Genomic DNA, 23268 nt, shown 5'->3' on the forward strand with positions numbered 1-23268 from the left:
GGTACAATGTGAGGGGGAGTTGGTTTTCCCGGGTTTAAACTATATGTTTCAAAATGTACTTTTTGTGCCTGAGTTAAAGAATAACTTGTTAAGTGTTTCAGCGCTGGCATCTGCATCAGGGTTATGGGCCCAGCACGCTTCCGCAGAAAAGGAAAAACACTTTCATCTGATCTACCATGCACCTGTCAAACTAATCTGACAGCCTTGGAATATCGACACTCCTTCTCAAGGATATTAGATTAGTTTGGTTAATTTCACAAACCTGTTACAATCCACAATTTTCATAAACAGATCTGCCACATTACCAGCACTTGTACACTTTACAATATATACCAAGTTTTTGTTTACAGCTTCAATAACATTTACATATCTTATTCTAATATGTTTACTTCTGCCTTTAAAGTTTTGCTCGTTCACAAGTTGCAGCGCTGGCTAAGGCTGGTTTTTTGGTACAGTTTGAAGGAAACACCTGCCAGATAAGCCAGAAAGGAGTTGTAGTGTTAGAAGGGCACTTGAAAAAGGTTGTTTATGTGATACATAGAAGGGCAGGAGAAACTTCTATTGTGATGGAGTCTTTGAATGAAAATCCCCACAATGAGTGCATGCACCTTCTACATAGGCATTTTGGCCATGCCAGTTTTTCCATCCTGAAAAAGACCCTGAGTGTGTTAGGGAAGGATGATATAAAGCTAAATGAGTGCAGTTCGTTCCTGGATTGCACAGTCTGCAAATCTGTTAAAAGCAGACGTAGCCCAGTGGCTAAAGTGAGCCAAAGGGTGGCAACCAGACCTTTGCAAATTGCACATTTAGATCTCTGTGGTCCATTTCCTGAGGGTGTTTCTAAAAACCGACATGCTTTATGTATTGTTGATGATTTTTCTCGTTTTGGCTGGGTGTATCTGCTGAAGCAGAAAAGTGAGGCATGCCAAACCATCAAGTATTTGGATTAATAGGGTGGAAAGGCAGCTAGACCTCAAGGTAGCAAGTTTACAAACTGACCGGGGAGGTGAGTTTGTCTCTAATGCATTTGCCCAGTGGTTAGAGAGTAAGGGAATTGAGCACAGATTGGCTAATCCCTGCGTTTCTCAGGAGAATGGAGTGGCTGAAAGGAGGATTGATTACTTAGTCAATGTTGCAAGCTTTAATAGAGGATGCTAATCTGAAACCCAGGTTTTGGGGGGAAGGCATCAAGGTAGCTTGTTACCTTATAAATAGACTTTGGACCTCCAGCATTAACAATATTCCCTACAAGGTGTTGTACAATAGAAATCCCTCTTTGAAGCATTTAAGGGTTTTTGGTACAAAGGCATGGGTGAATATACCTTTAAAACATCGCAGAGCAGGGGGTAGAAATCCAAACCGATGACTTTTCTGGGATATCAGAATGCAGCAAAATCATATCGCTTTGCTAATGACCGGAATCAAGTGACAATTAGCAGGTCTGCAAACTTCAGAGAGTCCTTTAATTGGTCAAGGTTACACAGCTCTGATAAGGTACCTGACGTGGTTTTATTGCCGGCTAATGAGCATACAGAGGCAGATGAAAGTATTTTTCCTGGAGAGGTTTCAAGCAGGGAAACAGTAAAGATTGAGACTCCAGAAGGAGGAGAGTCTAGAGACACGGTAGTCAGACGTTCAAGCAGGAGTACTAAAGGAGTACCCCCACAGAGATATGGCTTTTTGAAGATTGTGACTTTATAAACCACGTGTCTGTAATTGAACCTGTAAGTTACAAGCAGTTACTTTCTCTTGGTGATAGAGAAAAGGCATTATGGCTGCAGGCCATGGGTGTTGAAATGAATGCTTTGAAGGAGCATTACACCAATGCATTTACCAGGGACAACCGGTGATTGGTTGTAGGTGGGTTTACAAACTGAAACAGCTGGCTGATGGCACAGTACAGAGAAAAGCCAGACTAGTTTGTAAAGGGTTTGCTCAATGCAAATATGTTAATTTTGATGAAACCTTTTCGCCCACAGTGTGAAACCATTAAATCAGCCCTGGCGGTGGCAGGGTTGAAAGGTCTGAAAGTATTTCACTATGATATTCAGACAGCTTACCTAAACGCACCTTTGGTAGAGGAAGTCTATATGACTCAAATCCCTGGTTTTGAATTGAAGGAGGAAGCTAAAGTACTGAAGTTGAACAAGGCTTTGTATGGCTTACATCAATCGGCCAGAGAGTGGCACAAGTGCTGTACAGAAATTAGGCTTCAAACAAAGTGTTGCTGATCCTTGTTTATTTTCAAGATGCACAGGTCAGAAAGAGTCATACATGTTAATTTATGTGGATGATTTGTGTGTAATAACAAATAGTGAGAGTGACCAAGAACAATTTCAGAAACAGCTGGGAGAATGTTTTAAACTGAAATGTTTGGGAGAGATAAGAAATTGTGTCCCACACCTGGGCCAGCCCCAGACGTGGGACTGCCCGGCAGCGGCCTTACCGGGGCACCCGGGCCAGCCCCAGGGGCGGGACTACCCGGCGGCGGCCTTACCGGGTGGGAAGACCGGGATGAAGGGGCGGGGCCGACTGCTCCGTGGCCCGCGGAGGCCACGGGAAAATCACCATCCCGGCTGGGAGGGCTGGGGCCGAGCAGCGCGGCGACGTGACCCGGTGACGTCAGGGTCCGTGGGGCACCGCCTCCGGGGTCTGCGCTGGCGGCCCCGACTCTGCCGCAGTCTCACCTGACTCGGAGGGAGCCAAGCGGGGAGGTTGCAGAGGGCCGGGGGATGCGAGTGGGGGCAGCAGATCAGGAGCCACCAATCAGCTGGGTTGGGGCCGCGGCCCACCTGAGAGGGAGGGCGGGCTGACGGAGCTGGCAGGGGCCGATTGGTGGAGCCCCTGCCCGGCAGGAAGGGAGGATGGGGAAGGGGTGGGTGCGGGGGGGACTGGCCTATATGACGAGGAGGGAGGTGGAGGCCAGGGAGGAAGTGGCGACGGTCTTCTGTGGAGCAGGTGGCTCGGTGGAGCAGAGACCGACTGAGGGGCTGAAGAGGAGGGAAAGGCCTTCTCTCGGAAAGCCAATTCTGAGGCCAAGGAAGCCCCCTCTGGGTCGAGTTGGCCAGGCCACGGGGCAGATAGGCGGGGGCCTCGGGAACGGATCCTCACAAATTATCTAGGGGTAAAAATAAACAGAGACAATAAAGGTGTGTTTTACTTGTCTCAGACGGAGAAAATAAAGCAGTTGCTGGAAAGGTTTAGCATGGTTGATGCTAATGCAGCTGACATCCCGATGGTCACAGGTTATTTGTGTGATGAGTCACAGGAACAAGAAGAGTGTGACAAATCTCTGTATCAGTCTCTGATAGGAAGTTTGTTATATCTTGCTTGTTGGACTCACCCTGACATATATCAGGCAGTGCATTGCCTGAGCAGAAAAAATATATCACCAAAGCAAAGTGATTGGAAGGCAGCTAAGCGGGTACTCAGATACCTGAAGCAGCTATGCATGTATTGGGGAGCTGACTGCCTATGCTGACGCTTTGTGGGCAGATCAGGGAAGCACCAAATCAACCACTGGTTATGTGTTGTATCTTGGTGAAGCGCCCATACATTGGAAATCTGTAAAACAATCATTTGTGGCCATGAGTTCATGCGAAACAGAGTATAGTGCTGTGAGTGAATGTATAAACCAGGTAGAATGGTTTGTCTATCTCATGAAGGAACTCAATATGTCTGTACAATTACCAGTGAAACTATATACTGACAACCAAGCAGCGCTGCAACTTGCGAACGAGCAAAACTTTAAAGGCAGAAGTAAACATATTAGAATAAGTTATGTAAATGTTATTGAAGCTGTAAACAAAAACTTGGTATATATTGTAAAGTGTACAAGTGCTGGTAATGTGGCAGATCTGTTTATGAAAATTGTGGATTGTAACAGGTTTGTGAAATTAACCAAACTAATCTAATATCCTTGAGAAGGAGTGTCGATATTGCAAGGCTGTCAGATTAGTTTGACAGGTGCATGGTAGATCAGATGGATCTGAAATGATGCAATCAGCCTGGAAACTCCCTGGAGAGCTAGAAGGAGCTGGCCTGATCCGGTTATGACCAGTAGGCTGATGCCATGCATGAGCAATGTCATGATGACTAGGCATCTGCTGTGATGGGTGGGTGCAACCATCAAGTGTATATAATGGAGTGAAACTGAAGCTCAGTGTGGAATGCTATGAGCAGAGAGAGTGTGACAAGTATTTGTATTATATCTTTGCACTGTAAAATAAACTACACTTTTCTAAGTAGCAGAGGACTTTTCTGATGGTGTTATCCTGGACTGACGGCCAATCCGCTGGCATCCGCGTCAGTCCCGTCCATCGTCCCTTTGATGCTGTGAAGGTGTCCTGTCCCCTTAGCAGAAAAACACCCCCAAAGCATAATATGTCCCCCTCCATGTTTGACGGTGGGGATGGTGTTCTTGGGGTCATAGGCAGCATTCCTCCTCCTCCAAACATGGCAAGTTGAGTTGATGCCAAAGAGCTCGATTTTAGTCTCATCTGACCACAACACTTTCACCCAGTTCTCCTCTGGGTCATTCAGATGTGCATTGGCAAACTGCAGATGGGCCTGTACATGTGCTGTCTTGAGCAAGGGGACCTTGCAGGCTCTGCAAGATCTCAGTCCTTCACGGCGTAGTGTGTTACCAACTGTTTTCATGGTGACTATGGTCCCAGCTTCCCTGAGATCATTGACAAGTTCCCCCCGTGTAGTTCTGGGCTGCTTCTGTCAGAGTAACAAGTTTCCCATAATAATCTGACAGAGACAGCTGACAGGTAGCTGTCAGATCAGAGGCATCTAAGATGATGCAAGAGGCAGCAATAGCCTTGCAGGTTCTAGAGTGAACTGCAACTAACCGGTTTGAAGCAGTAAGGATGTAATACTATGGCCAGGTCTACAGGTGGCCTTATTGGTTTCAGGTGGAGTTCTGTATATAAGCCTATGTGACTGTAACTCTGTGTTGGGAAGTTTGGTGGAGAGAAGTGTACGTGACGGTTTGTCTTTTATCTGTGCACTGTAAATTAAACAACACTGTTTTCTATAAAGCAAGGAGTTCTGGTGGTGTGTCCTGGATAACTGCTAATCGGCCTGCTTCCACATCAAGGTTATGGGCCCAGATTCGCTACACAGCACAGGTTACGTTTAGTGGTAGCACAATTAAGTTTCCAGGACGTCCAGAGGCTTTTGGAACAGTGAGTGATTGAGTGGAGAGATGGCTCAATCTGCAATCCCAGTGGAGAAGCTCAAAGCTGACAACTACAGCATTTGGTCGGTGAGAATTGAGCATTACCTTAAGAGAGAAGGTTTATGGGATATTGTGCTGCAAACCCCAGCTGATGATGATGATGAAGGGCAAGAGAAAGATAAAAAGGCGCTTGCCAATATAATTTTGACTGTGGGGGATAGCCAGCTTGTATATGTTGCCAGCAAACCTTTCGCAAAGGATGCATGGGCGTCTTTGCAAGCCTTTTATCACAGAGACTCGGCTGAAACAATACTTGCACTAATGAGGAGGCTGTACAGGACTAATAAATCACCTCACATGCCTGCCTCGGAGCATTTGAGAACTCTGGCAGACTTGTTTCGGCATCTAGAGTTGAGAGGAAAGAATGTCTCAGACGAGGATAAAGTATACATCATGCTGGGTTCCTTGGATGCAAGCTTTGATGTGTTGGTGGCCTCTCTGGAATGCATGGCTGTGGAGCAGCTTATGTGTGATTATGTTACCAGCAAAATCCAGTGTGAGGGCAGCCTAAACTTTCCAGAATTAAGCCATATGTTCCAGAATGTGCTCTGCGTACCTCTTCTGGAGAATAATTTGCTAAGCATATCTGCCTTGACTAGGGCTGGTTTTTCTGTGCATTTTAAAGGAAACTCCTGCCAGATAAGCAGAGAGGGAGACACACTGTTGCTAGGGGAAAATGAGGTGAGGCTAAACAAATGTAATAATTTTCTTGATTGTACTGTATGTACAATCAGTAAAGAGCAGAAGGAGTCTAGTGGCCAAAGTCAGCCAGAGGGTGACAGACAAACCCTTAAAAATTGTCCATGTAGATATCTGTGGCCCCTTCCAAGAGAGTGTGTCGGGGAATAGATGGGCTCTGGTTCTGGTTGACGACCACACGAGGTTTGGCTGGGTTTATCTGCTCAAGCACAAGAGTGAAGCTTGTAAAACAATCAAGTACTGGGTGAACAGAGTGGAAAGGCAGCTAGGTTTGCCAGTTGCCAATCTCCAGTTGGATCATGGCGGAGAGTTCTTGTCACATGAGTTAGCCCAGTGGTTAGAGAGCAAAGGGATTCAGCACAGACTTGCTAACCCTTGTGTTCCCCAGGAAAATGGAGTTGCAGAGAGACGGATAGGATATTTAAAATCCATGATGCAATCTCTGTTGGAGGACGCTAATCTAAAGCCTAGGTTCTGGGCGGAGGCAATTAAGGTTTCTAATTACCTCATTAATAGATTGTGGACTTCAAGCATTGATAACATCCCCTATACGGTTTTGTATAAAAGGAATCCTTCCTTGAAGCATTTGAGAGTGTTTGGTGCCGTGGGTGGATATACCTTTAAAGCATAGGAGGGGAGGCAAAAAGTCTAAACCACTTTTGTTCCTTGGGTATCAGAATGCTGCAAAATCCTACCGTTTTGCTGATACTTACAATAGGATAACAATTAGCCATTCTGCTAATATTGGAGAGTCATTCAACTGGGCAAGGTTGCACAGCTCAGATAAGGTGCCTGACATGGTATCTCTTCCAATTAATGAGCAGCTGGAAGCCAGAGATAACAGTGGTTCTCCAGCAAGGGCTCCAAGAAGGGAGAGTGTAAGGTCTGAAACTTCAGAAGGTGCTCCAAGAAGGGAAAGTGTAAAGTCTGACACTTCAGAAGGAGAGAGTTCTGAAGAGACTGAGGTCAGGAGGTCTGAACGCAGCACCAAACGTGTGCCGCCTAAAAAGTTTGGTTTTGACTGTGATTGTATTTGCAATATGGATGCTGAGAGCTATGAACCTGGGAGCTATGAAAGTATATTAGCTGACAATGAAAGAGATAAACTATTGTGGTTCAGAGCAAGAAAGGCTGAAATGGAAGCATTGCAATAGCACAAGGTATTCTCACACTAATCTACCAGGTGGCAGTTTGTAAATTGGCTGCATCTGGATGTGAGACCGTGAAATCAGCTCTGATAATGTGCAAACAGCCTAGTTAAACGCACCTTTAAAAGAACAAATCTTTATGCAGCAAATTCCTGGCTTTGAGTTGAAGCAGGAAAGCATGGTCCTGAGGCTAAACAAGGCGTTGTATGGTTTACATCAGTCAGCAAGAGAGTGGAATCATTGCCTGACTGAAGCCATAAAACAATTGGGATTCAAACAGAGCGTGTCAGATTCGTGTTTGTTTTCTAAATGCTCAGGATAGAAGGAGGTCTTTGTGATGTCGTATGTTGATGACTTGTGTCTGATGGCTAATAATAAAGGTGACATAGAACAGTTTGAAAAGCAATTAGGAGTACGCTTTAAACTGAAATATCTAGGCAAAATCAGTAATTACCTAGGAGTAAAAATAAGCAAAGATGAAGATGGGATGTTTTCTTTGTCTCAACCTGACAAGATACAACAGCTACTGGAGAAGTTTAAAATGGTAGATGCAAATGTTGTGGATTCTCCTATGGTAACAGGATATGTGAGTGGTGAGACAGAAGCACAGGCAGAATGTGACAAGACTATGTATCAGGCTTTGGTGGGAAGCCTGCTGTATCTCACAACGTGGTCTAGACCAGACATTCATCAGGCTGTGCATTGCCTGAGTAAGAAATGTGTGTCACCAACAGTAACTGATTGGAAGGCAGCCAAAAGGGTGCTTAGATATCTGAAAGGATCTATGCACAGGAAGCTGTGCCTGAGAGTTTGTGATAGGGAGCTGATTGCCTATTCTGATGCATCGTGGGTGGATCAGGGAAAAGCAAGGTCTACTACAGGGTGTGTGCTGTATTTGGGCAGAGCTTTTATTCACTGGAAATCAGTTACTCAATCATTTGTTGCAATGAGTACTTGTGAAGCTGAGTACAGCGCAATCAATGAAACAATTATACAGTTGGAATGGTTCATGTATTTGTTAAAAGAACTGAATGTAACTGTACCTGTACCTGTAAAGATATATACAGACAATGCTGCAGCAATGCAATTGGGAAATGAGCAATGTTTCAGAAGCAAAAGCAGACATATCCAGATTACATATCAGAATGTGGCGGATGCTATAAACAGAAATCAAGTATGTATTGAGAAGTGTGCAGGTGACGAAAACATAGCTGATCTGTTTACTAAGACCATAGATAGTAACAGATTTCAACAGTTGGTAAAATTATTATGACAACTTGAGAAGGAGTGTCAGAGTAACAAGTTGCCCATAATAATCTGACAGAGACAGCTGACAGGTAGCTGTCAGATCAGAGGCATCTAAGATGATGCAAGAGGCAGCAATAGCCTTGCAGGTTCTAGGGTGAACTGCAAGGATGATGTAAAGATGATGTAATACTGTGGCCAGGTCTACAGGTGGCCTTATTGGTTTCAGGTGGAGTTCTGTATATAAGCCTATGTAACTGTAACTCTGTGTTGGGAAGTTTGGTGGAGAGAAGTGTACGTGACGGTTTGTCTTTTATCTGTGCACTGTAAATTAAACAGCACTGTTTTCTATAAAGCAAGGAGTTCTGGTGGTGTGTCCTGGATAACTGCTAATCCACCTGCTTCCACATCAGCTTCATCACCGTTCTCATGATCATTGCAACTCCACAAGATGAGATCTTGCATGGAGCCCCAGACCGAGGGAGGTTGACAGTTAGGGTTAGGGTTAGGGTTGTCACCTTCTCACCAAGCTGCTTGGCAATAGTCTTGTAGCCCAGTCCAGCCTTGTGCAGGTCTACAATCTTGTCCCTGACATCCTTGGACAGCTCTTTGGTCTTGGTCATGGTGGCTAGTTTGGAATCTGATGGATTGATTGCTTCTGTCGACAGCAGAACCCTAACCCTAACCCTAATCTGGCTGGTTGATAGGTGATCAAATACTTATTTCACTCATTATAATGCACATCAATCTCTGACTTTTGTCTTCTGGGTTTCTGGGGTTTTTCCTGTTGTTATTCTGTCTCTCACAGCTACAATAAACCTACCATTAAAATTATGGACTGGTCATTTCTTCGTCAGAGGGCAAACGGGCAAATTTAGCAGGGGATCAAATACTTTTTCCCCTCACTGTATAATCAAAAACGTACCAAGACGTAGTAAAAAAAAATTTAGAGGAACGAAAGTCACAACAACCAACATCAATGCGTGGAAAAAAGTATTGGCTCATTCTCTAAAAGTGTGCAGTTGTCCTCAACAAGGGCCAGGGCTTTTTCGGTCCAAGTAACATCAGGGCCCTGCGGGTCCTTCAGAAGTTCCACAGGGCCTGTAAAACAGAGCTGTTCCACTAGGCCTACAATTGAGGGCAACCATAGTGTGAGAGATCCCCTCTCTCTGAGTTTACTTCTCCAAATCAAATGTTCAGACGTTGGTAAAGAAACAAAGGATTTATTGAAGACATCAGGAGATGAGACAGGCACAGGTAGCAAGTTGCAAGTGAGGGGCTAATCGGGTTTACAGAATATATTGACTCCAGGGCACTGGGGCACTGGGGTTCACACTTATTGTTATGGGAAGTTACAAGCTTGGCATAATACAAAACATCAGACGAGTCCCAGGATGTCTGGTGAAGCTATCACACTTCCAAGGCCGCATCGGCCTGAGGGAGTACTGACAGGAAGAACAGCGGGGGGGAAGATACTTGGGGCAATCAGGCCTGGCGCCTGAGACCAGAAGGTGTGAACTGCTTTTATGAGTTCACTGATAGCAGGTGATGGGAAGCAGAGACACATATACAGAGACCCTCACATTCTGCCCCCCTTAAGGCCCCCCTCCGGGGTCCTCGAGAGGGCGAGGCTTATCGGGATAAGCGAGGTGGAATTCTCGGACCAAGCGAGGGGCCGCCATGTGGGGTGCGGCCACCCACTCGTCATGAGCGGACCCAAGGTTTTTCCAACGAACAAAGTAAAACAGTTTCCCCTTCTTCCATTTGGAATCTAAGACCTTGGATATTTCCAGATGGGTATCCCCTCCTACCACAGTAGGAATTTCATGGTCGGGAGGGGGGTGGAACTGGGGAGCTGCCACATATGGTTTGAGGAGACTAATATGAAATACAGGATGGACTCCCTTGAGGGTCTTTGGGAGTTTCAGTTCCACGGTAACCTCATTGATCACTCTGGTAATGGGGAAAGGTCCCACGTAACGGTCGCTCAGTTTTTTGCAGGGACGAAGAGAGCGGAGGTTTTTGGTAGACAGATACACTTGCTCCCCCACCTTTAGCTCCCATCCCGGAGACCGGTGTTTGTCTGCTTGTTCCTTGTACTTGCTTTTCGCCTTCTCAAGATTTTTGAGCAGCCACGGCCAGGTAGATTTAACTGCCTGAATCCACTCCTGAAGATCAGGGGTGGTTTGGAGCTCTGGCGTGACGGGGGCGGAACCGAAAGGACCGAATTCCGTCCCGTATATTACTTGGAAGGGACTAAAGCCGGTAGAGGAATGCGGTGCATTGTTGTACGCATATTCGGCGAATGGCAGCAGGTCGACCCAGTCATCCTGGTGGAAATTTACATAGCAACGCAAATAACATTCTACTACCGCGTTTACTCGTTCCGTTTGACCATCCGTTTGGGGGTGATAGGCGGAAGACAAACCCTGTTCCTCCACCCCCATGAGCTTTAGGAATGCTCGCCAGAATTTGGCAACAAACTGGACCCCCCGGTCGGAGAGGACCTTCCTCGGTACCGAGTGTAGCCTGAGGACATGTGTAACAAATAGTTTAGCCAAACCCTGGGCTGAAGGAAGACCTGCACACGGAACAAAATGGACCTGTTTGGAAAAAAGGTCCGTGATTACCCAGAGAACCGTTTTTCCCCGACTAGGAGGTAGGTCGGTGATAAAATCCATGGCTATGACTTCCCAGGGGCGGGAGGGGTTCTCCAGCGGTTTGAGAAGCCCGGGGGGTTTTCCCATCCGTTTCTTAGCTGTGGCGCACGTGGGGCAGCTGCGCACATACAGCTCCACATCGGCTCTCATACCGGGCCACCAGAACTGCCTCCGTACCAGGTGAAGTGTTTTAATGAAACCAAAATGACCCGCCAATCTGGCACCATGTACAAGTCCCAACACCTCTTTGCGAAGGGAGGATGGGACATACAGTTTCCCCCCCTGCATCCACCAAGTGTTGGTTCGTTCCAGGCCAGTAGGGAGGAGATGGTGCTCCTCCTCCTGTAAGGAAGCGTCCCGGAGCCGCTGTTGGAAGGCTTCCGGGATACCCTTGAGTGAAGGGGGGGTCTCTGGTCGATGGGCTTGGGACCGGGTGGTGACGGCTAAGCCGGGGACCTCCCCACGCTGCTCGGGCGTGAACAGGGAGTCGACAGGGCGATCGAAATCGTTGCGATACTGGGGGAGTCGAGACAGAGCGTCGGCTAGGGCATTGTCTTTACCCGGGACATGTTTGAGAGTGAACCGGAATTTGGCAAAGAATTGGGCCCACCGAATTTGTTTGGCGTTGAGCTTTCTAGCTCCCTTGAGAGCCTCGAGATTCTTGTGATCGGTACACACTTCAAACGGCAGTTCGGCACCTTCTAAAAAGTGTCTCCATATGGTGAGGGCATGTTTGACCGCCGCCGCCTCCTTCTCCCAAATAGCCCAGTTGATTTCGGACTGGGAAAACTTTTTGGAGAAGTAGGCGCATGGTCTCAACCGCCCCCCTTCATCCCTCTGCAATAAGGCCCCACCCATGGCCACATCCGAGGCATCCACCTGCACCACGAAAGGCTTGGTGCAATCCGGGTGAGCCAAAACGGGTTCGGATGAAAAAAGTAGTTTTAAACATTCAAAAGCCTGCTGGCACTGGGGGGACCATTGCAAACGGGCTGAGGGAAGCGTGGCGCTAGCCCCCTTGTCCTTGGTACGCAACAGATTGGTGAGAGGAAGCGCAACTTGGGCAAAGTTGGGAATGAAGTTTCGGTAAAAGTTAGCGAATCCCAAAAACTGCTGAAGCTGGCGGCGGGTAGTGGGGGGTTCCCAATCTCGCACCGCCTGGACCTTTGCGGGGTCCATTTCTAAACCTTGGTGGGAAATCACGTACCCAAGAAATGTAATGGAAGGTTGGTGGAACTCACATTTGGATACCTTAGCATACAGTTTGTGCTCCCGCAGCCGCTGGAGCACTTCTCGCACTAGGCGCACATGTTCTTCCATGGTTTCAGAGTAAATGAGTATGTCATCGAGAAATACCACCACCCCCCGAAACAACAAATCATGTAAAACCTCATTAATCAATTGCATAAACACACTGGGAGCCCCCGAAAGTCCGAACGGCATGACTAGGTATTCAAACATTCCAAAACAGCTGGAAAAGGCCGTTTTGGGTTCGTCTCCTTCTTTAATGCGAATGCGGTGGTATGCTTCCACTAAGTCCAGTTTGGTGAAGATTCGGCCCTCCTTTAATTGTGCTAAAAGGTCGGGAATAAGAGGGAGAGGGTAAGCGTTAGACTGGGTGACCGCGTTTAGCCTACGAAAGTCAATACACAGTCTTAGATCTCCCGTCTTTTTCTTCACAAAGAAGGCTGGGGCCGAATAAGGAGCTTTGGAAGGGCGTATGAAACCCCTCGCCAAGTTGGCGTCCAGATAGTCCCGTAACACCGCCTTCTCACTAGGGCTCATGGGATAGACCTTCCCTTTAGACAGTTTGCCTTCCCCCACGATTTCGATGGCACAGTCCGTCTCTCTGTGGGGAGGTAGTTCGTCACATTCCATAACATCAAAGACATCCGCAAACTGCGAGTATTCTGTGGGAAGTTGAGGAGGAACGGAGATCGGGGTGGGGGACCCTACCAATGCGGCGGCCGGAGTCCTGAGTACCCGTTCCTTGTCATGCAACCCACAGGGGCTTTCGGGAAACGAGAGCACCCGTTTAACCCAGTCGATGGAGGGGTTATGTCCCCGTAGCCAGTTCATCCCTAACACCACTGGGGTTACAATAGGGGCGATGGTAAAATACAAGCGTTCCCAATGTTCTCCCACAGACATAATCACGGCTGCAGTTCGGTGGGTCACTGGGCCCCGTTTAAAATCGCTCCCGTCCATTTGGGAAAAGCGGAGGGGTCCCGGAAGCCGCTTGCGCCGGACTCCCAGCTTTTTGGCAGCTTCCTCACTAATCATAGTGCGGGCACACCCCGAGTCAACCAAAGCGGGGAATTCTAAACTGGGACCCCCTTTGGGTAGGGACAGGTGAACACGCACATACACATTGTCCTCTTGGGCGCTTACCATCGGTGGAGCTCCTTGCACAACGACAGGGGCGGTCTGCTGCGGAGCCCCCTCTACAGCAGACCGACGGCGTTTTTTGCCGGCTGTTCCCACTCTTCCTCCTCACTGGAAGAGGGGGACGGAGTGGTGGCGTTCGGGGATCCGTCCGAATCAAAAGTAGTATTTGTAATCCGGGACCCCGTTGGGCCTGTAGAGGTGGAGATCACATCCTGGGGGCGCGCATGGAGAGCGGAGGGTGCGCCGGAACGCCGGCCCGGTGGCCCGCTCCTGCGGCGGAGTTGGTCCTCAGCGGCCGCCTTCTGCGGTTCGGTCGGGGCTTGGCGAGGGGGGTTGGGACGACCCGCACGAGAGGGGCATTGCGACGCAAAGTGTCCCTTTCCTCCACAGGTCAGGCAGACGCCGGTCTCAAAACGTTTGCGGCGTTCAGCGGCCGAGGGACCCCCGCTCCCTCCCGGTCGGAAGTCTCGGCCCCGGTCACTCCGGGGTCTCGGGTCTCGTCCAACGCGTTGCTTGGACAAGGTCAGGAGTTGTTTGCGGTTCTCGATGTCGGCAGCGTGGCGAACCCAACCTTCCACATCCGGGGGGTTCCCTTGCATAAAAGCCCAATGCTGGAGGTCCGGGTTGAGGCCCTCCCTGAAACACTGTACCAAAGTGGCCTCACTCCAGTCCAGGATTCGGCTGGCCAGTGATTGGAACTCACTTGCATACTGCGCCACCGACTTGGTCCCTTGGCGCAGTTGCATCAGGGAGGCTTTAGCCCGCTCACCCAGAGTCGGGTCCTCGAAGCGGTTTCGGAGTGCTACCATAAACTCGTCCAGGGTTCGCAGCACCGGCGAGCGGAGCTCATACTGCAACACCATCCAGGCGGCCGCCTCCCCTTGCAGCAAGGAAGCCACGTACTGCACCCGGGACTCCTCGGAAGTGAAGGTTCGGCCTTGTTCTCGCATAAAAATGTCCACTTGGACCATGAAAAAGGTCAACTGGTCTCCTGAACCGTCATAGGTGACTTTCAGGTCCCGACGGGACGGGAGGCTAGGAGGCGCGGGAGGGGCTGCCGGTGTTCCGTCCGGGGGGTTGCCGGCAGGCGGTTGCACTTTCAACGCGTCCAGGGCCGCGGCCATCTCACCCATCACCCGCCGCATGGACTCCATCTGCTCCTGCATGGCTTGGCGATCCTCCAGCCACTGCCTGCGTTCCTCTTCCATCAGGGCCTCCTTGCGCGCCGGGTCCCCCTCAAGTCCCGTGCTGGGGAAGGCCAAACGGCGATCCTTCGCCGCGGTTCGGGAGAGAGACCAACCCTTGGGGGAGTCCAGCCAATTGTTAAAAAGTCCTCGGGGGCGTCCGTCCCGGCCTTGGTCGGGGATGGGATCCCTAGGCTTCTTTGGCTTGGCACCCTCCTCCTTGGGGTCCGGTTTCTCCGGTACCACCGGTCCGTCCGGTGCGTCAGGGGTAGTAGGGGTGTTTTCCTCATCGCCTGACATTCTGTCCCAAAAGGTACAGCAGCAGTTCGAGAGGCGAGGACTTGCAACTTAATGTGAGAGATCCCCTCTCTCTGAGTTTACTTCTCCAAATCAAATGTTCAGACGTTGGTAAAGAAACAAAGGATTTATTGAAGACATCAGGAGATGAGACAGGCACAGGTAGCAAGTTGCAAGTGAGGGGCTAATCGGGTTTACAGAATATATTGACTCCAGGGCACTGGGGCACTGGGGTTCACACTTATTGTTATGGGAAGTTACAAGCTTGGCATAATACAAAACATCAGACGAGTCCCAGGATGTCTGGTGAAGCTATCACACTTCCAAGGCCGCATCGGCCTGAGGGAGTACTGACAGGAAGAACAGCGGGGGGGAAGATACTTGGGGCAATCAGGCCTGGCGCCTGAGACCAGAAGGTGTGAACTGCTTTTATGAGTTCACTGATAGCAGGTGATGGGAAGCAGAGACACATATACAGAGACCCTCACACATAGGTTGTCATCGTTACTGGCCTCCCTCCCCTCTCCTCCCCCTCAGGGCTTCTGATATGAGGATTTGGATGCTTGGCCTGGCCTCCAACGGCCCTGTAATTATAGGAGTACCATTTTGTTAATTGTATTGAATGGTTTTATGCATTTTATTGATTACTTATGAATTTTAGATATATATGATTTTATTATGAATGGTGTTACCTGCTGTCAGGTAAGGGAGAGGAATGGCACAATGTACAGCAAATTCTCCACAGACAAGAAATGAGACTTATTTACATGCTTCAAACGCTTACTCCTAAAGGTCTTAATACCGAGTTTGATTTGTCATGTTTTTTGTAATGCTTTTTGTAACATGGTTGTAATGTTTTCTGTAACTTAGGGCTGTTTAGCTTGAAAAGAAGGTGGCTAAGGGGTGACATGATAGAGGTCTATAAAATTATGCATGGTTTGGAGAGAGCGGACAGGGAGAGGTTTTTCTCCCTCTCCCATAATACCAGAACGCGAGGTCATCTGTTGAAGCTGGAGGGTGAGAGATTCAAAACAGATAAAAGGAAGTATTTTTTCACACAACGCATAGTTAAATTGTGGAACTCCCTGCCCCAGGATGTGGTGATGGCTGCCAAATTGGAAGGCTTTAAGAGGGGAGTAGACATATTCATGGAGGAAAGGGGTATTCATGGCTATTAGTTAAAATGGATACTAGTCATGCTGCATACCTATTCTCTCTAGTATCAGAGGAGCATGCCTATTATATTGGGTGCTGTGGAACACAGGCAGGATAATGCTGCTGCAGTCGTCTTGTTTGTGGGCTTCCTAGAGGCACGTGGTTGGCCCCTGTGTGAGCAGACTGCTGGACTTGATGGGCCTTGGTCTGATCCAGTAGGGCCTTTCTTATGTTCTTATGTTCTTAACTTCCCTGTCAACTTTCCTTGTTAATTTTCCTTGATTGATCCATGCATTTTAGAAATAGAACGTAATTGAGATTAATGGGCATTTGTGCTGTGAGTTCTGGACGTTCCTTTATGATCACACTGTGACTAATTCGCTGAAGAGTCTGCGCCCTGCCACAGCTTTATCATTCTTCACCATTGCATTGGGAACTGCAAATGCTTCAGTCCCTTTTCGCTTCCATGCTACCTATTAGGGCTGTTGATTCGGTTCGGCCCGAACTGAAAAACAGCCGAATTTCCCTTGATTCGGCGGTTTTTAGTTTGGGACGAACCGAACTCAAAAATGGCGGGCAACCGGGGAGCCGAATTCAGCGAGTTCGGGAGTTCACGAATAAATCCGGCAAATTCGGGGCGTCAGTAAGCAGCATAACCATCAGTGAGCAGCATTCTCCTCCCCCGGCCAATCGGTGGCCAAGCTGGGTCTCCTTCTGGCCAATCAGTCAGGCTTGAATACTGGAGGAATCAGCTGATGTGCGGCCCGGCCGGGAAGAGAGAGAGAGAGAGGGAAATCCTCCTGTGTGTGGGGGGGGTGCTTGTGCACATTCACTCCTTTCCGTGGCTGCAGGGGGTGCATTTTTGAGGGTACAGACCCCAACCTTTCAGCGGAGATTCAGACAAGCCTTCTTAAGAGACCACCCAAGTTTTGTAGACATTGGGTCAGGGGGTCCCGAGATATGGGCTCCCCCCTTTTTTCTTTCCATGGCTGCAGGGGGCGCATTTTTGGCGGTACAGACCCCAAACTTTCAACGGAGCTTCAGATGAGCCTTCTTAAGAGACCCCCCAAGTTTTGTAAACATTGGGTCAGGGGCCCCCGAGATATGGGCTCCACCCCTTTTTCCTCTCCCCCTTTTCCATTTCCGTGGCTGCAGGGGGCGCTTTTTGGGGGGTGCAGCCCCCAAACTTTCAGCATAGCTTCAGACAATCCTTCTTAAGAGACCACCCAAGTTTTGTAAAGATGGGTTCAGTGGGGGCAGAAATATCGGCTCCCCCCTTTTCTCTTTCCGTGGCTGCAGAGGGCGCATTTTTGGGTGTGCCGACCCCAAACTTTCAGCGGAGCTTCAGACAAGGTTTCTTAAGAGACCACCCAAGTTTTGTAAACATTGGGTCAGGGGGGCCCAAGATATGGGCTTTCCCCTTTTCCCTATTGGGATGAATGGATCACCCTCGAGAGATGCATACGTATGGATCTCATATTGGATACAAATTGAATCATATTGGATTACCCAGCCTCCCATCCCCTCCTGATGGAACAGAAGACAGCCCCTCCCTGCCCCTGGCTGCTGCTTCTCCCAACAGGGTATACTTTCTAGGTTACCAAATGAGGCATGAGGACCTGGGCAGAGTAACAAACAGTTTATTAAAGAGGTCTAATAATAATGATAATCTACAATAGGATGACAAAACCAGTCAAGGCAGGCAATCAAACAAATAAAAACCCTAACCCATCTATCTTTACAGTCCCTGGCCATCTCCTGGCACTAGGCCTCAGGCAAACTCAGAATTCTGGATGGGAAAGGAATAAGTGAAGGGTAAGCTCTCCTAAAAAAAACAGCTCTTGCAAGCTCAAGCCCTCACTATTCCAACAAGATGGAAACATGGCAGGGGGTTGAAGAAACCAGTGTGGATGAACAGAGGACTCCATGATGAACTAAGAAAGAAAAAGGAAATGTTCAAGAAATGGAGGCAAAAGTGAGCTGAGGCTGGCCAGTGAGGCTCGCTATAACAACAAGAAAAGCTTCTTCAGATATGTGAAGAGCAAATGGAAGGTGAAAGAGGCAATAGGCCCATTATTGGATGAAAACGGAGAAACTCTGACAGAGGATAGAGAGAAAACAGAAAGTTTAATGCCTATTTTGCCTCAATTATTTCCCTGAAGAAGACAATGGGCTAATCTAGAGATGATAGTAGGCAAACCATGGCTGCTGGTTGACATAGTCAAACACACTGTTGAGAGGCACCTGGCTGAACTGGATGTATACAAATCCCCCGGGCCGGCTGGTATGCACCCAAGAGTGCTCAAAGAACTTTCTAGAGAGCTTTCAGAGCCTTTGTCCATCTTCAAGACTTCTTGGTGGACGGGAGATGCACAACAAGACTGGAGGAGCACAAATGTTATCCCAGTCTTCAAAAAAGGGAGGAGGAATGATCCAGGATACTGCTTTAGACATGCAGCTAAGAAGAGCATGACCCCCCTCCCCCCACATACACACCCATTTTTTTTAATTTTGGAAGCTCAGTTTTGCGATAGAACGCTACATTGAATGGATGATAGATAGATCCAGTGGTCTATCGCTAAACTGAGCCTCCAAAATTATTTTAAAAATGGGTGAAGGGAGGGGAAGGTGGGGTCCTGCTCTTCTTTGCCACATGTTTGAAGCAGTCTTCTGTATTTCCTGCGGCATCAAAAGTTAGCTGATTTTAAATATCTGGTTTTGAAAGAAAAGAGGGAGAAATCTTGGCATTAACTCATGCAGAAAGCTTGCCAAGGAGAGATGAACACACTGATAATCTAGTTGTTTGGGGGGGGGGGTGCAGATGTCCCTGATGGTGCATTGTGCTTCAGTGTGGGGCATCGATTTTGTGCCAACTTCTCCGCTAGAGCTAGGGTAGCCCATCTCTAGGTACAAGCAGGAGATCTTCTGCTATTACAACTGGTCTCCAGCCAATGGAGATCAGTTCACCTGGAGAAAATGGCCTCTTTGGCTATTGGACACTATGGCATTGAAGTCACTCCCCTCCCTGAACTCCACCCTCCTCAGGTTCCACCCCCAAAATCTCCAGGACAGTATTTCCCAACCCAGAGCTGGCAACCCTAGCTAAAGCACATGCACAATAAATAAATAAATAAATTAGGGAGAAGTGGAGGGGAGGTGGGTCAGGCATGCACTGTCACTCAATTCTAACCACGCCCCAGCCACACAATCCGGGTTGATATTTTCTTCTTGAATGGCTCTTGAAAAGCTGTGCAGTAGCTGTGGTGGTGATGCACTTTCATTCCCCTTGCCTGGCAGAAGCTTTTGCATCTGTGCAGTAGGTGAGATGATTCTCCTGGGAGCCCTAGATGGTCAGGTCAGGTAATTCAGTGACATGAGGGGAAAAGGTCTCCCTTAAGGCTGTGCAAAAATACACATGTCCAAAATAACATTAGCAACATAGACTGAAACACAAAACTGTGTTTTTAAAATAATGCGCTTTTGTAGTCCCTGCTGACTGATTGGTTTGCTGTCTGTTTATTAATCAGCTTGGCTGCCAAGAGCATAGAATCATAGAGTTGGAAGGGACCACCAGGGCCATCAAGTCCAACCCCCTGCACAATGCAGGAAATTCACAACTACCTCCCCCCTCCACACCCCTAGTGACCAGAAGATGGCCAAGATGCCCTCCCTCTCATCATCTGCCTAATGTCACAGAATCAGCATTGCTGACAGATGGCCATCTAACCTCTTCTTAAAAACCTCCAGGGAAGGAGAGCCCACCACCTCCCGAGGAAGCCTGTTCCATTGAGGAACCGCTCTAACTGTTAGAAAATTATTCCTAATGTCTAGATGGAAACTCTTTTGATTTAATTTCAACCCTTTGGTTCTGGTCCAACCTTCTTGGGCAACAGAAAACAAGTCGGCATCCTCCTCAATATGACAGCCCCTCAATATGACAGCATGCAGGGACAACAGGTCTGCGGGGGGGGGGGGGTGAAATTCCAGTCAGAGCCTGTGAGAATGTGCATGTGTGAACAGGAAACAGGGGGTGAGCCACATGCCCCAGCCAATTGCACTGGGCTGGGCTGTTCCAATACAGGACAAGTAGCCTGATAAATAGGCATGAATTGTTTGGGAACATCCAAACGTATCTGTGAAAAACTGGCTCCCTGTTCCCAACAGGCTAGCAGACTGCAAGCCAAACCAGCCCTGTCTGAATATCCCTAATGCCATGGGGGCTTTATAAATCAACTCCCTTTTGCTTATAAAGGAAGGACAAGCCGCTTGCGAGGTGGTGACCCCACAACCGGAGGGAGCAGTTTTGCACTTACCCACAAATCCACAGCATGTTGATTTCTTCCTGAATAAACCCCACAGGTTTTGGGGCCAGCAACTTTCCAGATGCCATACAGAACATGAACAGCAAAGGGGAGTGTGTGTGTGTGTGTGTGTGTGTGTGTGTGTGTGTGTAGAATGACCTTCTAGCTTCAGCTTTGTGCTCAAGCAGAACTGCAATTGAAAATTGTTGAATTGCAATTGAAAATTGTTGAATCCAGGCGTTCACTGCTTTGTGCAATTCAACAAGGTGAGGTTTTGAAGGCTCATTCACACCTCATAAATGAGGTGTGAAGTGTTAGGATTAATCATCAATTACTCCTGAACAGATGTGTTCACACTTCTGCCGAGACTCTGGGGTTTTGGACTGGATTGCAGTAAGCCACAAGTGTGCACAAGCCCTTTGAAGCTAGAATAACATTATATGACACAGCAGAGTCCTGCTCTGAATGGATCTGGTTTATGATATAATGTCCCTACCTTGACTCAGCTGGCCACATGGATCCATGTCACACTGACCTTGAGACTAGACTGTTGTCATGCACCCTACACAGGCCCACCCTTGGAAACAATTCAGAAATTCCATTTGGTACAGAATTGGAATTGGAAAGAGGAAGACCCAACAAGAGATGGATTGACTCAATAAAGGAAGCCACAGCCTTCAGTTTGCAAGATCTGAGCAAGGCTGTCAAAGATAGGACATTTTGAAGGACTTTCATTCATAGGGTCGCCATTAGTTGGAGGCGACTTGACGGCACTTAACACACACACACACACACACACACACACAGAATGTAGCAGTTTGGTTACTCTCAGAAGCTAGGCAGAGTATGTGTACTACACCTATTTTTTAGTCACTCCAGTCACTCCTGGCTACCTATCAGTTACCAGGTTCAATTCAAAGTACTGGTTATCACCAACGAAGCCCTTCATGGTCTTTGACCCCAGGATCTGCAGGGCAACCTTTCCTGTTGTGCTCCACTGTCACTGCTTTGCTCGTGTGAGCAAAGGTGCCCCTTCAAGGAGCCACCCCACAAATGGGTAAAATGGACAGTTACCCATACATGCTCCTCCTCTGTTGTGGTCCCACTTTGTGGAATGGCCTGCCTGAGGAGGTCAGGAAGGCTTCCACACTTGTGCCATTCCACAAACTGCTTAAAACAGAATTGTTTGGGAGGGCTTTTTAATAAAGGGTATAAGGCTGTAGTGTAATGGAACAGAGGGTGCTTTTGTACAGGAAACAGGATTATAGTTTGTTCCACTGTTTCTTGTATGTGTTATCTTAATCTTACTGCATTACTTTCCAGTTGTGTTCTTCTTTGCATTGTTTATGACATATGTCTGTATGGTTGCCAGAGCTTTGTGTAGGTGGGGCTGGGGGGGTGATCCACATGCACAGTGCTTATGTAGCATAATGACATAACTTCCTGGGTTAACCCGGAAGCGCCAGCATCATGTGGGTTGTTCTAGCATTCTCTTCCAAAAACTCTATGGAAACCATAGAGTGTTGGCTTGAGAATGACCTGTCATGATGCTGGTGCTTCTGGGTAAAGTGATGTCATTGCACCATGCACGCCACTCACGCAGATCACTTCCCCCTTCAATATTGCATTGTTTCTTGGACCTCAGGACAGAGGCTGTTCCCACTGTTTCCCCAGTGATTGCTCCTTGTGTGCCGTTTCCCCCTTCCTCCTCTACCAAGCTTCACCCTTTCAGCGCATTGCCCATCAGAGTTCACGCTGTCTCTGGGTGTACCGCTGAGGCCTTACCCTGCCTTCTCCCTCCCCAATCGCTGCTGCTCTGGTCGCCCAGCGATTACAGCGGGGATGAGTCAGCCGGGCCGATGCCACTCTCCCAGACCCTGTGGAGGCTTTGAGGCTGCAGTCAAAGCTCAGCAGCCCTCTCCTCACTCCCCTCAGCTTTAGGTGCTCCAGCCTGAGTTGGTCCTGGCACCTGCTGCCCAATCCTCCTTGGCCATTGTGACTGCTTCCCTCTTTATCTTCCTCCCTTTACTACTTGTCCCGCCCACCGATTACCCTTCCCGCACACCAAGATCCTAGCACCTGTCTCCACCCAACCTCAGAACAGAGGCTGTTCCCACTGGGGCCTTTCCCCAGTGAATGCTCCTTGTGTGCTGTTTCCCCCTCCCTCCTCTGCCGAGCTCCACCCTTTCAGGGCTGTGGGAATGGCATGCCCAGTGCAACCATAGGGCAGAGCCTGTGCCGTCTGCGGACGAGATGCCTCGGCTCACTCCGGCCTCCTTCCCCCTCGTCCGCCCCCGCTTGGCCATCCCCCGGGGGCTAAAGGCAGCATCACCCATCGGAGTTTGCACTGTCTTGTGGCACACTGCCACAGCCTTCTCTCTCCCCACTCACTGCTGCTCCAGTTGCCCAGCGGGTCCAGCGGGGACAAGCCAGCCGGGGCGATGTCACTCTCCCGGACCTTGTGGGGCCTTTGAGGTGGCCCAAGTAAGGGTGCAGCCTGTGGGGAGGGGCTCATGGGGAGTAGTCCCAAGTCAGCATTCACTTCTGCCTCAGGACACACAGATTTGATCCTAATTCAATTACTGGCTGGCAGTTGCAAAAACAAAATGTTGATGGACAGCAAGAATGCTCCAACTGATGGTATTCTGGCTGCTGTGCTGAATGGGCCATTTGGATATTTATAACATCATTTGCGGGCCATACAAAATTATCGACTTAAAAATTAGCTGACCAAGCCTCACGGCCCAGGTGGGCAAGGGATAACAGTTTCTTGGGCGGTCGTAGCAGCTCCATAGCTAATGACTCTTCTGCAAGGGGGGGAAAGGGTTCCTTTTCTCGGCAAAACAAACTCACATTCGCCTTGAATAGAGGCTATTCCTGTCCGTGGGAGGGGGCAGATCGCCAGTCTTAGATCCTTCTGAGCTAGAGATCTGCCAGGACCCATGA

This window comes from Euleptes europaea, chromosome 13 (assembly GCF_029931775.1).
Source record: "Euleptes europaea isolate rEulEur1 chromosome 13, rEulEur1.hap1, whole genome shotgun sequence".
Lineage (NCBI taxonomy): Eukaryota > Metazoa > Chordata > Lepidosauria > Squamata > Sphaerodactylidae > Euleptes > Euleptes europaea.